General features: G+C 39.9%; 1 pseudogene; it reads right to left on the reverse strand.

The window, feature by feature from the left end:
* Positions 1-5,419: 5,419 nt before the first annotated feature.
* LOC128124147 (ubiquitin carboxyl-terminal hydrolase 29-like) lies at positions 5,420-7,752 on the reverse strand (annotated as a pseudogene).
* Between the last annotated feature and the right edge of the window lie 5,521 nt (positions 7,753-13,273).

Genomic DNA, 13,273 nt, shown 5'->3' on the forward strand with positions numbered 1-13,273 from the left:
TGATCTTTGTTTAAATGTTTTGTGATTTTTCTCCCTCATAGCAGAAATGACTCAAAAGTAAACTCCCTTTATGGAGATGTTTTTTGTTGTTCCCTCATGATGGCAATAACTCATGATGAATGATCCCTTCTGGGGAAAAATATTAAAACAAGCCCAACTTATAATATAGAGACAATTGCAATCAGGGCATAAAGCACTAAGACAATGTAGTACAAATTTCTAGAGGTAATATTCATACATTATACGGAGGATGTTGTCTTCTCCTGATCATCTAATTAATGTTTAAATAAATGCTTAACTTTCATGGTAAGAGCAAAATTTAAAATTTTGGGATTATATCAATAGGAACTCTCTAATCTGTTAATCACTCCTAGAGATCTGTCTGTGTTCTTTAAGTTGCTTTCTGAAAGCTCTCAGTTAAATTTTACAACAAAATGTAACATTTAAAACAGAGCAGGCTATTAATTTATCAAATAATGTGGTTGCTAAACTGGTAACTCAAAATAATCCCTTACTGATAAAGAGCCTATAGAACTTATTGTGCCTCTAAATAAAATACAGGTCAATTATTTGTTTCACACCTACAATAACATTAGCAGGACAGAAACCTACAATAACATTAGCACGATAGTTGGATTCTATAGATAAATATCTACAATTTTCCCTCTTAAGATTTTTAAAGACACCTTCTGTGTCGTACCTAAAAGTACATCTAAAAATCCACACATTTAGGAAATAAAATTTTTTAGCAACCTGGCAGTTTTGGTGCACGCCTTTAATTAAGGCAGGCGAATCTCTGTGAGTTTGAAGCCAGTCTGGCCTACAGGGAGTTCCAGCACAGTCAGGGCAACACAGAAAAACCCTCTCTGGAAAAATAGAGATTGCGTTTAATGTTTTTAGAGATGACTTAAAAAAGGACAAGAACATGTATGCTATATACAAATTCCACATGCTCCTCAAGCTTGTACCCATCCCAGGTGATATAGCTTAGAAGTCATACTTGCTAGAATCAATCAGCTTTAATTAGATGCTTCTCAGCCATTAAATATTTAAACTGACTTTGCTCTTTATTTAAATTTGGATGAGAGTTTATTGCATGGATTTAGAAGAATCAGAGTTGTCTGATCATAAATGAACAGCTTTGGATCCCCAGTTTGCACACCCTCACCCAAAATAGGTATCCTAAAAAACATTATGGCTCAATATTAACTGATGTTATGTATAAATTATTAAATAGAGAATAGAGGTATCTCTCTGTTCAATATACTCCTTATCTCAAGATTTATAAGATCATTGGGTATGGTTAAAAAGTCTGTAAAGTCTCCTGTTACACATTTTTTAAAAAAAATTTAACTTAAATCTTGTAACAAAAGGCTGAAGAGAAAATGAGCTATACATAGATGTTTTTAATTTACTATAGCATGTATATATGATTATATATCATTTATCTATGATTCAAGTCTTGTGTAACAAATTAGATCTGCTATAACATTATATAAAATGGATAGTTTTATATAGCAGCCATATAGTTTTCCTTCGTCTTAGCTGATGCCTCCTGAGGATAAAAAGATAGTGTGTGTGGTAGCCATCTTTACTAAGGTTAAAATACATGCCACATAATTTCATCACCATCTTAAGATGACCATGTGATATAAACCAACTAAGGTAACACTGTTAAAACTTAGTCTTGCTGGGCAGTGGTTATGCTCGCCTTTAATCCCAGCACTCGGGAGGCAGAGCCAGGAGGAATCTCTGTGAGAAGAGGCCAGCCTGGTCTACAGAGTGAGATCCAGGACAGGCATCAAAATACACAGAGAAACCCTGTCTCATAAAAGAAAAATAAAAAATAAATAAATAAAATAACAAACAAAAACTTAATCACACTATTTTCCTTTTAGACTAAAGAAAAAATGACAAGTGTCCAAGATATTTTGGCTTAGAATCGATTTCTGTATGATAAATTCCTGAAGTTGCAAAGGTATACTCAGGTTAACAATAATTAATTTGGAAATGTATGTCTAAAACTGTAAAATCCTAATCTTATGAAAGCTATTAACTTGCTGTAAACCGTTAAAATAGTTAAAACATACAAATTAACGGTCAATCACTTTATAAATGATCATATTTTTAATGTGCTCAAAACTAAGTTTATAGTCATTCTAAATACAAATATGAACCATTTAAAAAGCAGCGTTGACCTTCTATATTTGTTTTCACGGTTAAGCCTAGGGCAAATAAGTAAAACCAAAGTTTGCTTAAAATCAAAGTTTATGGCAGGTGTGAGGGGCCCAAGGCTGAGTGGGGGCGGGGGTAGATGATAAGGGAGGGAACAGAGCAAGGCCAGAGGCCGCATGCTGGGGTTGACATGGCTTGCCATACTCAGGTGTTTCTCATGATCCCCCCACACATGACCACCATCTTCACGGAAGCCAAGGAGTCGAGTACCGTGTTCCAGCTAAAGCGTCTATTCCCTAAAGCTTTCCTATCGGATCTACATTAGGATCTTTAGTTTCTTTTATGAATTCTATATTCAGGGTCCAGATTGATGGCTGTTAAGCTCCAGCACCTAAATGGGGCTCACAATTCTCTCTGGCCACGATTCCAAGGTATCTACCCCCATCTTGTGGTCACTTTGAGCACTGCATGCATGATGTGCAGAGACAGAAGCACACAAAAAAAAACAAGGTGAAATAAATAATTGCATTTCCTGATGACAAGGGATGTTGAACAATTCCTTAAGTATATCTTGGCCATTTGAGGTTCTTCTGTTGAGAAGTCTCTGTTTAGATCTGCACCCAGTTTTTTAATTGGATAATTGGGTATTTGAACCACTGTTCTTAACTAATCTCTTCTTTCGCCTATAACCCTCACTTAATTTGGCCCCATATTTTATACATTACCAGGCTTTTAGAAGTTTTCTACCCTCAAATTGTTAATTTATGTATATCTTCTTACACAGTATATTACTAGAACTTGTATAAGATCTTTAAATTAACCACAAAGCTGTGTTGTGCCTTTTTGATGGTGGAAGTAGGCAGTGCTATAATGTAGAGGTGTTTTGTCTGCATACAACAAAACCAGAAGAGGGCACTTGATCCTCTGTATCGGGAGTTACAGAGGGTGGAAACCATCATGTGGATACTGGGAAGAGAAGGTTGGTCCTCTGAAAGTGTAGCAAGTGATCTTAACCATTTCTGCAGCCCAAAAGTGGAATTTGGAAAATACCATTTGTGTGGTGTTTCCACCTGTGAGCATTCACATGTGAAGGCCAGAGGACATGGAGTGTTTTCTATCACTTTCCACATGTTTCCTTTTTGAAATACAATCTAACTGTGGAACAGGGCCCCAGATTTTAGCACATCGGCCCAGCAGTTTTCTCTGTTAAGTGTCCCACACCTGAACCTTACACTTCCCATTGTGGCCATGTTGATTGGTTAGTGAGCTGTGGAATCCACCCTTGTCTACTTCCCAGTGCTGAGTCACAGGGATACATGGCAATGAGGAGCTTCTTATGTGGGTGCTGGGGATTTGAACTCGAATCCTCCTGCTGACACAGCAAGTGCTCTGACCTACTGAACCATCTCCCCAGACCCTTCAGAGGATCAGTACTATTTTTTTGTGTGTCTGAAACAGATGTGGAGTGTATATCAGATCAGGCTGCACACCTCATAGCCAACAATCCCAGCTGGTTTCCCTTTCCCCTTGCTACCCAGGAATCAGGTTAACAGACTGAAAACAAGCCTGTCCTTTGGACTATGTATTAAGGAAGACTGCTGCCTTTTGGCACTGGGTCTCTTCTATCTCTTGGGAACTAAGGGAAACCTTGCTTTGTCTTATGAACTGAAATGTTCTCTTTAGAAGCCCACCATGCAGATTGTGTTAATATATGGGGCTCTCAACTAAAGGACTATCTGTCTCAGACCCCCTGTCCCTTGAACCCCTCCATTTTCTCATATCATCAGGATTTGAATATAACATGTATATTTGGCACTTCAAAAATTTTTTAGGGGTTGGGGATTTAGCTCAGTGGTAGAGCACTTGCCTAGCAAGCGCAAGGCCCTGGGTTTGTTCGGTCCTCAGCCCTGAAAAAAAAAATTCTTTTAAGTGCTTTTAAAATGTTATTATGCTAGGCATTGTGGTCCAGACATTTAAAAACTAGCACTCAGATGACAAAGCAAGGGCACATCTGTCTTGTAGAATACAAGATCTAAATAGAGTACCAAGCCAGAGAAAATTACATAGTGAGATTCAAAAACTTATTAGATTTTTTACTCATTGATTTACACATATATATGCACATGTGCTAGCTCCTCTAGAAGTCAGAGGACAGCTTGCAGGACTGGTGTCATCAGCCTTAGTGGCAGGTGTTTTCATCCACTGAGCCCTTAGAGAGCTTTTGAATTCGCAAAATTTACATTCCTATCTACTTCTTTTCCTGTGCAACCCTGGTGTTATGCCCTGCAATTCTGAGAAGGAAGCACAAAACCAGTTGGTGGGCAGCTCCATACTTTCATCGGCAGTAGTCATGGACACATACAGAAAACAATGGTTTTAATAAATTCACAATAGAATGGTGTACATGAATTTAGAGAAAGCAAACAATATCATGAAAATCCTCTAGATGACTTGAGCAAATCATATATACCCTAATAAAATAAGACATTTTATACACCACTTCTCAAACATTTAAGTCCATCAGTACTTGTTTCGAACCCATTATGATGTAGGATACTAACATTGGGACATTTAGTCAGTTCTTTGCTGTGTTGTGTTGATACAGAATGACATCTAAAAAACCATTGTGTTAGGTCTGGAGAAAAAGGCTCAGTGAGTAAGAGCACTGGCTGCTTTTCCAGAGGGTCTGGGTTCAATTCCCAGCAGCCACGTGCAGGTCACAACTGCCTTTAACTCCTGTTTCAGGAAACCCAACACCTTCACACAGACATACATGCTGGAAAAACACATTAAATAAAAATACAAAAATGTTTTTTAAAATATTCTCCCATCCTGTGGAGATTGGTGGCACACACCTTAGATAGCAGCAGTTGGAAGGCTAAAGAAGTTATATCTCTGAGTTTGGGGCCAGCATGCTCTACAGAGTGACTTCCACAACATCCAGAGCCACACAGAGAAATACTGTTCCAAAAAAACAAAAACAAACAAACAAAAAAAAATGTAAAAAGCATCACTATAGTCTTGTAGGAGAAAATGGTGCATAGCCTGCATCGCGGATGTGTGGGTTTCTGTCCTAATATGTTGTTTGTTTTGTTTTGTTTGCTGAGTTTTCAATTGACCTAAATGAGTCTTCAAAATGGATTCTTCTAGGAAGTGTGTAAGCCATTAAGCAATGGTGAGAAATGATCCACATTCTTCTTTCGCTTTTCAGATGTTCTAAGTAATTAGCACTCTCATGGCTTTTTCAACAGCCATGCAAAAAGCTCATTTCGCATGTAAAAAAAATGTATCCAGTGTGAAGATCAGTCTCCTGAATCAAGGCCTCTGGAATCTCGAATACTTGGACATCACTGTACAGGAGCCATGCTTGCTTTTGAAAGTCATACACATTGCTTACATAATGACCTGAATCTTGGGAGCTCCCAACATGGCTGACAAGACTGACAAGTCTGTAAATCTGAGGATCATCTCCCAATACCACATTTTTTGACTCATCAACAGCATCTACTGTGTTGTAACTTCCTGGAACATTGTTATTTCTAGGATTCTCTGATGCACGAAGGGGATTTTGATCATCTTTCTGATCTCTCAATTCTGAAGACTTATCCAGATCCTTCTCTGTGTCCTCCTGAGTACCCCCAACACTTTGAGGTGATGCCTGAGTAAGGAATTCCTTGTGGAATCTATTCCCATAATTAGGGAGCAGCTGTTCCACCATTTTTTGAGATCCTTCAAGAATCTTTTCTTCATTAAGATCACAGTAATTGACAACCTTAGTGGTAGTGTGATGATCTGACATTCCATCTGCATTAATTTTCTCATAGTTCTTCACATTACTAGATGGTATTGACTGGCTGAGAGGCATCATCCCTTCAGGGACATTTGGGACATCACAGTCATCAAGTGGGACCTTATCAGTCAAGGGAAATGGTGGTTTCTTGTTTTCATTGTAGTGGGAAGATACATTTAGATACTGAGAAATCCCAACTGGCTGTTGACTCTTCCCCAACAACCCATCAGCGGTCAAGTGGTAGCGTTTCAGATGAACAATGAGGACCCTGGGGAGCCTCTTCAAAGTGTACTTGAGAACAGAATTCTTGTTCTTGCACTTCGCACAATTATGCTCAATTTTTTCTGGTGTAAAGAAAAGATCAAGAGACTTTTGAATAGACAGAGGCTCTTCTTTTATCCCTTGGTGCAGGTCAACAGAGAGGTAATTATTCACTTCAGTGTTGAGAGTAGCCTCACCACAGGCTTCACAAACAATAGAGCTCTGCAGCTCTAACTCAAAATTAGCACTGACAGGACAAACAAACCTTTTGTTGGTGGCAGTCCCAGCATATGTTGATGGATATGATCTCTCAGCTTCATTATCCTTCTCAGTGATCCACGTGGTATTCAGTTTTTCCATATTCACTTTCAACTGGTCTAAACAGTGACTTAGAAATTCAAGGGCATCATTCTGTTCATTGCCCAAGAATGTTTTTGCAACCATCAAAATGGATTTCTTCACATCCATGAGTAACATTCCTTTGATCTCTATATCCTCCATATCTTTCAAGGAAAGCAGTTGCCTTAAGAGCTTGATAAGATCACCATCTGAAACTTTCTCCCATGGGATACCTTGTGTGAGCAAGTCCTTTGCAAAGGTTGGAATCCCAAAGACAGATTGTAAAATGGAATTCATGTAACAGGTATTTCCCAAATTGGGGAAGCCTTCACGGTTCAGTTCCTTTGCGTAAGTCTCAAGAGGAGGCTGGACTTCATTATATGTATATATTTGGGTCTCCTGGCTAAACTTTAATCCACTTTCAGACCATATTAGTGCTGGAAGAACAATGTTATCTAGGTTAGGACCCAAGCAGGTGTTGGGATTGAACGAAGGTACAAATTCCCAAATGTCAAGCTTTTCCTGATCTCTTAAAGACATTGGTTTCTCTTCTTCACTTCTTTCATTCTTGGAGTCATAAATCTTGGATTTCTTTTCTGGTTCAGGATAACTTTCAAGAATGTCCTCATTCACTTCTATAGTGGATGTTGATTTTCTCTTCCTGTTTTTGCTCTGTGTTTCTCCACTCTCTTTTTCAACATGACTGCTGCTGGAGTTTGTCTCTGAAACTGGCATCTTCATGGGGAGTGGAGTCCCACTTTCTTCTGTAGTATTCATGGATCCACAAACTAGCTCCTACAAAATGGATCACTCTTTTAGGAATATGCTGATTACTCTTGGGTTCCTCGAGTTGTTGGGATTCAGATACATGAAAAGAATCCAGGAAATACTTCAACCTTTCAACATCTATGGAAGATAACTTGTCAATGGGTAAGAAAGTGTCATCTTTCAGAGTTAATGCAGATGACGCACTCCTGTCTCAAATCAACTAACTACTACACCTGCAACATTATAACCCAGCGGAAAAACCCTGCTCCTTCCATCCAACTGAAAGGAAACCACCAGATTAACCTTCTGTTTTCTTTCTACTATTTGGATGACTGCTTCTTCCACTGAGAAGCCCGGATGTGCTTGCTGCCATTCTTGCTTCAGATTTGGACAAAACCATTTAGCTTTGGAGGAGCCATTCTTTTTCACAAAGAAACCCATGTAATCTAAAAACAAACTAAAAACACATTACAGAGATTGTGAGTCAAAATGTATTGATCACAATGTTTATGGAAAACTCTAACTGACCAAAATTGGCTTTTATTTCTCTCTTCATGCCTCAAGTACTACAATATGGGAAAGCTAACATTTTCTTTAAATATTTACAATTATGATTTATCAATTACAATTAGCAGAAACTGGAGTTACTTATATCCTTTAAATAAAAATTATTTAATTGCCGGGCGGTGGGGGCGCACGCCTTTAATCCCAGCACTCGGGAGGCAGAGGCAGGCGGATCTCTGTGAGTTCGAGGCCAGCCTGGGCTACCAAGTGAGTCCCAGGAAAGGCACAAAGCTACACAGAGAAACCCTGTCTCAGAAAAAAAAAATTATTTAATTATGTGTAAGTATGTGCATTTGTGCACATGTGAGTGCAGTGCCCTCAGAGTCCAGAAGAGGGAATCAGAGTCCCTAGAACTAGCATTACAGGCAGTTTGGAACTACCCAGTGGAGAGGCTAGAAACTGAGCTCAGGTCCTCTGTAAGAGCACTGTATGCTCTTAACCATTGAGTTGTTCAATTACATTCTCAAGTACACGCTTTAACCATTGAGCTATTGAAGTTGTGCTCATTCTCTGGAAGACATGCTCAGAGTGTTTGCTTTCTCTTTTTCTGTCCCAATGATTAATTGTGATGATTTCTTCTATTTGTCAACATGTCACAACCTACCAGCACCTGGAAATTGAGCTTCATGAGGTTATTTTTGGATTGGGTTGGCCTGGTGGATTGTCTTGGTGGCCTTAATTAGCATGGAAAGACCCAGCTTGAAAGTGTGTGGCACTATTCCCTGCTTTAGTGTATGGTACTTTTCACTGCTTGGAGGACTAAAGTATATAAGGGTAGAGAAATTGTCTGCATGCATTCATTTTCCCTCTGCTCCTAGCAGCGGCTGTCATGTGACCAGCTGTTTCAAGTTCATGCAGCTGTGACTCCCCAAAGTGATGGACTGTAATCTGTGACTATGAACTGAAATAACCCCCCCCCACTCCCAACATCCTAAGTTTTCCCTAAGTTTAGTTTTCCAGAGTGTTTTTATCATAGCAAAAGAAATGAAAACTGCAAGTACCTTAAGTAAATTGTGGTGACAGTGCACGTCTGGTCTCACTGGTGCCTCTGCTCTTCTCTGTCCCTCTGATGATTCTGAGACAATGAAGTTCTGGTCAAATTCTAGTCTCTCATGCAAATGCAACAGTTAGGAAGATGAGTCTGAGTGGTCACCTCTGGGGCTGGCCTTTTTGATTGCAGGCTCGAGATCCAGATATACCGACCTGCAGTGGTCATGATAAAATCAAGGAGTACAAATGTTAATGTATAGAAGGGCTGAATATAGAGTTTAGAAATTAAAGGACCAAGTATGCACAAGACCCTAATTCAATCCCTAAAAACACACACAAACAATTCTATTCTATGTGACTGTGTATATGTAGGTAGAGGTTTCCTGTCCTACAGACACTCTCAAATAAACACACGGAGACTTATATTAATTATAAATGCTTGGCCAATTGTTCAGGCTCATTGCTAACTACCTCTTACATTTTAAGTTAACCCATATTCCTTATTTAAGCTCTGCCATGTGATGGTACCTTTATTAACATGGCAGGTTCATGGACTCCATCTCTGGCTGGCTGGTTCATCTTCCTCCCAGCATTCTCCTAGTGTGGCTATCCTGTCTAACCTGATTCTGGTCAACTATTGGCCAGTCAGCTTCTTTATTAAACCAGTCACAGTGACAGATCTTCACAGTGTACAAAATGATTATTCCACAGCATATATGATTATAATTTCAGCACTAGAGAGGCTGAACCAAGACATTTTAAGATTTATCTTTAAGTCTGCCTGTAGTGACACATACATCTTTGATCTCAGTACTGGAGAGGGAGGCAGCAGGATCTGTGACTTGGAGGCTATCCTGGGCTGCATAGCCAGGAGAAAAAGAAGGTACATGATAGGAAAGCTAAAAATAAACTCAACCTCAAAATTATTTTTAATTTCATGTGTGTGGGTGATGCCTGCCTGGTTGTCTGTGCACCACTTGCATGCAGTGCCCACACAGACCAAAAGGGGGTGTCAGATCCCTTGGAACTGTAGCCAGAGAAGGTTGTGAGTCAGCATTTAGGGGCTAGGATCAAAACAGCCCTCTCTCTGACCCCTGAACTTAGAATTCATAAAGGAAACTAAAGACCCTATTATAGAACAGTGAGGAAAGCTTTAGGGAACAGACAGACTTATCCTCAGTGAGACCTCAAGCAAAGAGCAGAGGGAAGGTTGAGATCCACAGATCCAACAACTGACAATGGAAAGGTTTTAGGCACTACCACACCCTGCTGCAAAAAGAGATTCTTAAGATTGGCAGAGCATGCAAGTGGATATCTGAGTACAAACTCTCAGGTCCAGCTTGAGTTTGGGGATTGAAATTAATCAAACACTCGTATAGAGTGAAGGTGTGGCAGTTATGGCCAATGCTCAAAGCCCTGCTCCTCCACTGGCTATACACGAGTCCACCTCCAAAACTTCTGTGGACAGTAGTGCAGGAGATGACTGAGGGTTCGCTCAGACCTAAGATTTCACATATATCCTAGCAAGAAAGGAGATATATTCTCTTTTTTATTTGCTTGTTTTAATTTGTTTGTTGGTTTTTTGTGTTTTGTTTTGTTTTTTTTTTTCAGGACAGGCTTTCTCTTTGTAGCCCTGGCTGTCCTGAAACTCACTCTATAGACCAGGATGACCTTGAACTCGGAGATTCATGGTTTCTGGCTCCTTAGTGTTGAAAAAAGGAAATTCCTGATGAAATGTTCTAAAGAGGTACTGGAGGCCCTTCATCATCCTATCACAGTGTTGAGACAATGAAGCCCAAGAAATGGAACTTTCCCAAGAAATCTTTTTTCCCTGACTGACATAGTTCTATGTAGACCACACTGGCCTCCAAATCAAAGAGATCTGACTCCTTCTGTGTGCTGGGAAGAAAGGCATGCACCACCATACTGGTTCTCATTTTGTCCACACTAAATCTGATGCACATAGTTCATTCAGAAGGTTTCATTTCATATAGACCTTTCTTTAAATTCTTGCAGGAGACTAGGCTGCAGAGGACAGTGGAGCTCTGTGAGTTTGAGGCTTAGCCTGGTCTACATGGTGAGTTCCAGGTGAGCCAGTTCTATGTACTATGGTATTCTATCTCAAAAATAAAACAAAGCATCTACAGTGGACATGATCACTTTCTTTTGGACGTTGGGTCCAAATAGAAAAGAATCATTGGAACCTAAAGGCAGCATACTTCTTTGGAAACTGCCTGCCATCTTCCCTCCAGTCACATAAAAGTCAATATGAGTCTCTCACAGGAGAGGCCATTTCATGTCCTTGGAATTCCCAAGCTGCTTAGACACTTTAGTTTGTTTATATTTTTCTACACAAGGTTTCTTTTTCTTTCTTTCTTTTTAACTTGAGAGTGCTGTGTTCATGTACACCTGCAGGACAGAAGAGAACATAGATATTATTACAGATGGTTGTGAGCCACCATGTGGTTGCTGGGAATTGAATTCAGGACATCTGGAAGAACAGCCAGTGCTCTTAACATCTGAGCCATCTCACCAGCCCTGAGGCAGGGTTTCTCTGTGTAGCCCTGGCTGTCCTTCAACTTGGTCGTAGACCAGGCTGGCCTTGATTCAGAGATCTGCCTCCCTCTGACTCCAGAATGCTGAGATTAAAGGTGTGGGCCACCACTACCCTCCTTATGTATTCTTATTCCTCAAAGTTCATGCTCCTCTTTGTAATAAGATACATATACATGTAATGCTTGAAAAGACAGGAAACCTACTGGTGGGGTGAAAATCCAAACATATCTCAACAAGGGAGTGGTCAATTAATGTAATAGTATTTGTTGGTTTTTATTGCTGTTTCCTTCATTTACCTTTTAGAAAGGATCACACTGTGTATCTCAGGGTTGGTTGGCCTCAGACTGACAGAGATCTGTTTGCCTGGGCCTCCTGAGTACTGGGTTAAAGTGCAGGGCACCACCATGACTTGTTAGTTTTCTCCTCTAGCCCCTGGTATTTCTTGTATGTTGATTCACATTCTTTTTCCCAGTCCTATCTTACTTGCTCCTTTTCTTCTCTCTTATCTCATTGAGACACAGTCCTGGTATATACCCCTGATTGCCAAGAACTCACTACATTGACCAGACTGACCTTGACCTGGAGGCAGTTCTTCTATCTGCCTCCTTAGTGCTGGAATTACAGGTATGCATTAGCATGCCAAAGCCTTTGGCATTTTATCACCTTCATGTTTCTTTTTCCTCTATTGGTTCTGTAGTGCAAACTGACCCTCAGTTATACCAGCAAATCCCCAGAACTAGGGACAAATACTAATATCCAAGCACAGGAGGCATTTAGAACCCTAAATAGGAATGAGCAGAAAAGAACTCCCGCAATGGAATATTGATAGGATTCTAAGAATTTTCTACAGAAAAATGAATAGTAAATACATCTCCTTTTTTATTCAGTCCAGGACCTCTTCCATGATATGATGTCACCCACAATTAAGGTGGGTCTTCCCATCTTAAATAGCCTAGCATAGACAATCATGGACTAGCAGAGAGGTTTATTTATCTAACAAATCCTCATGGTTCTCCTCCGAGACTGGTCTCCTGCTTAATGTTAGAGTTAGCAATATTAATTCTCCCAGCTCTACCTCTTGTCAACCTGACACCCAAACCATCGCCTTGAAGCTATAAGTTTCCTTTCCTCTTTCTCATGTGTTCAGACACTTAGTAACACAAAATGCATTCAGTCCAATTGCAAAAGTTCTGTAGCCATTAACTATTCCCACACTGACTAAAGGCACAAATTCCTACCTGTCAAGATGCCTCAGCAGGTGAACGCACTTGCCACCAAGTCTGAGGACCTGAGTTCCATCCCTGGGACTCATGTGATGGAGAGAGAGAACCAACTCTTGTATGTAGCACCAATCTTAAAAGTTCTTATTAATGAAAACAAACCCACCGAGGATAGCTAAAAGAATCCTGTATAATAAAGCAACTTCTGGAGGCATCAGCATCCCTGACATCAAGCTCTACTATAGAGCTATAGTAATAAAAACAGCTTGGTACTTGTATAAAAACCGACATACAGACCAATGGAATCGAATTGAAGACCCTGACATTAATTCACATGCATATGAACACCTGATTTGACAAAGAAGCCAAAACTATACATTGGAAAAAAGAAAGTATCTTCAACAAATGGTGCTGGCATAACTGGATGTCAATATGTAAAAGATTACAAATAGATCCATATCTGTCACCATGCACAAAACTCAAGTCCAAGGGGATCAAAGACCTCACCATAAATCCAGTTACACTGAACTTGATAGAAGAGAAAGTAAGAAGTACTCTTGAATGCATTGGCACAGGAGTTCACTTCCTAATATAACACCAGCAGCACAGA

Source organism: Peromyscus californicus, unplaced genomic scaffold, assembly GCF_007827085.1.
Source record: "Peromyscus californicus insignis strain IS unplaced genomic scaffold, ASM782708v3 Scaffold_4__1_contigs__length_199733344, whole genome shotgun sequence".
In the NCBI taxonomy this organism is placed as follows: Eukaryota; Metazoa; Chordata; class Mammalia; order Rodentia; family Cricetidae; genus Peromyscus; species Peromyscus californicus.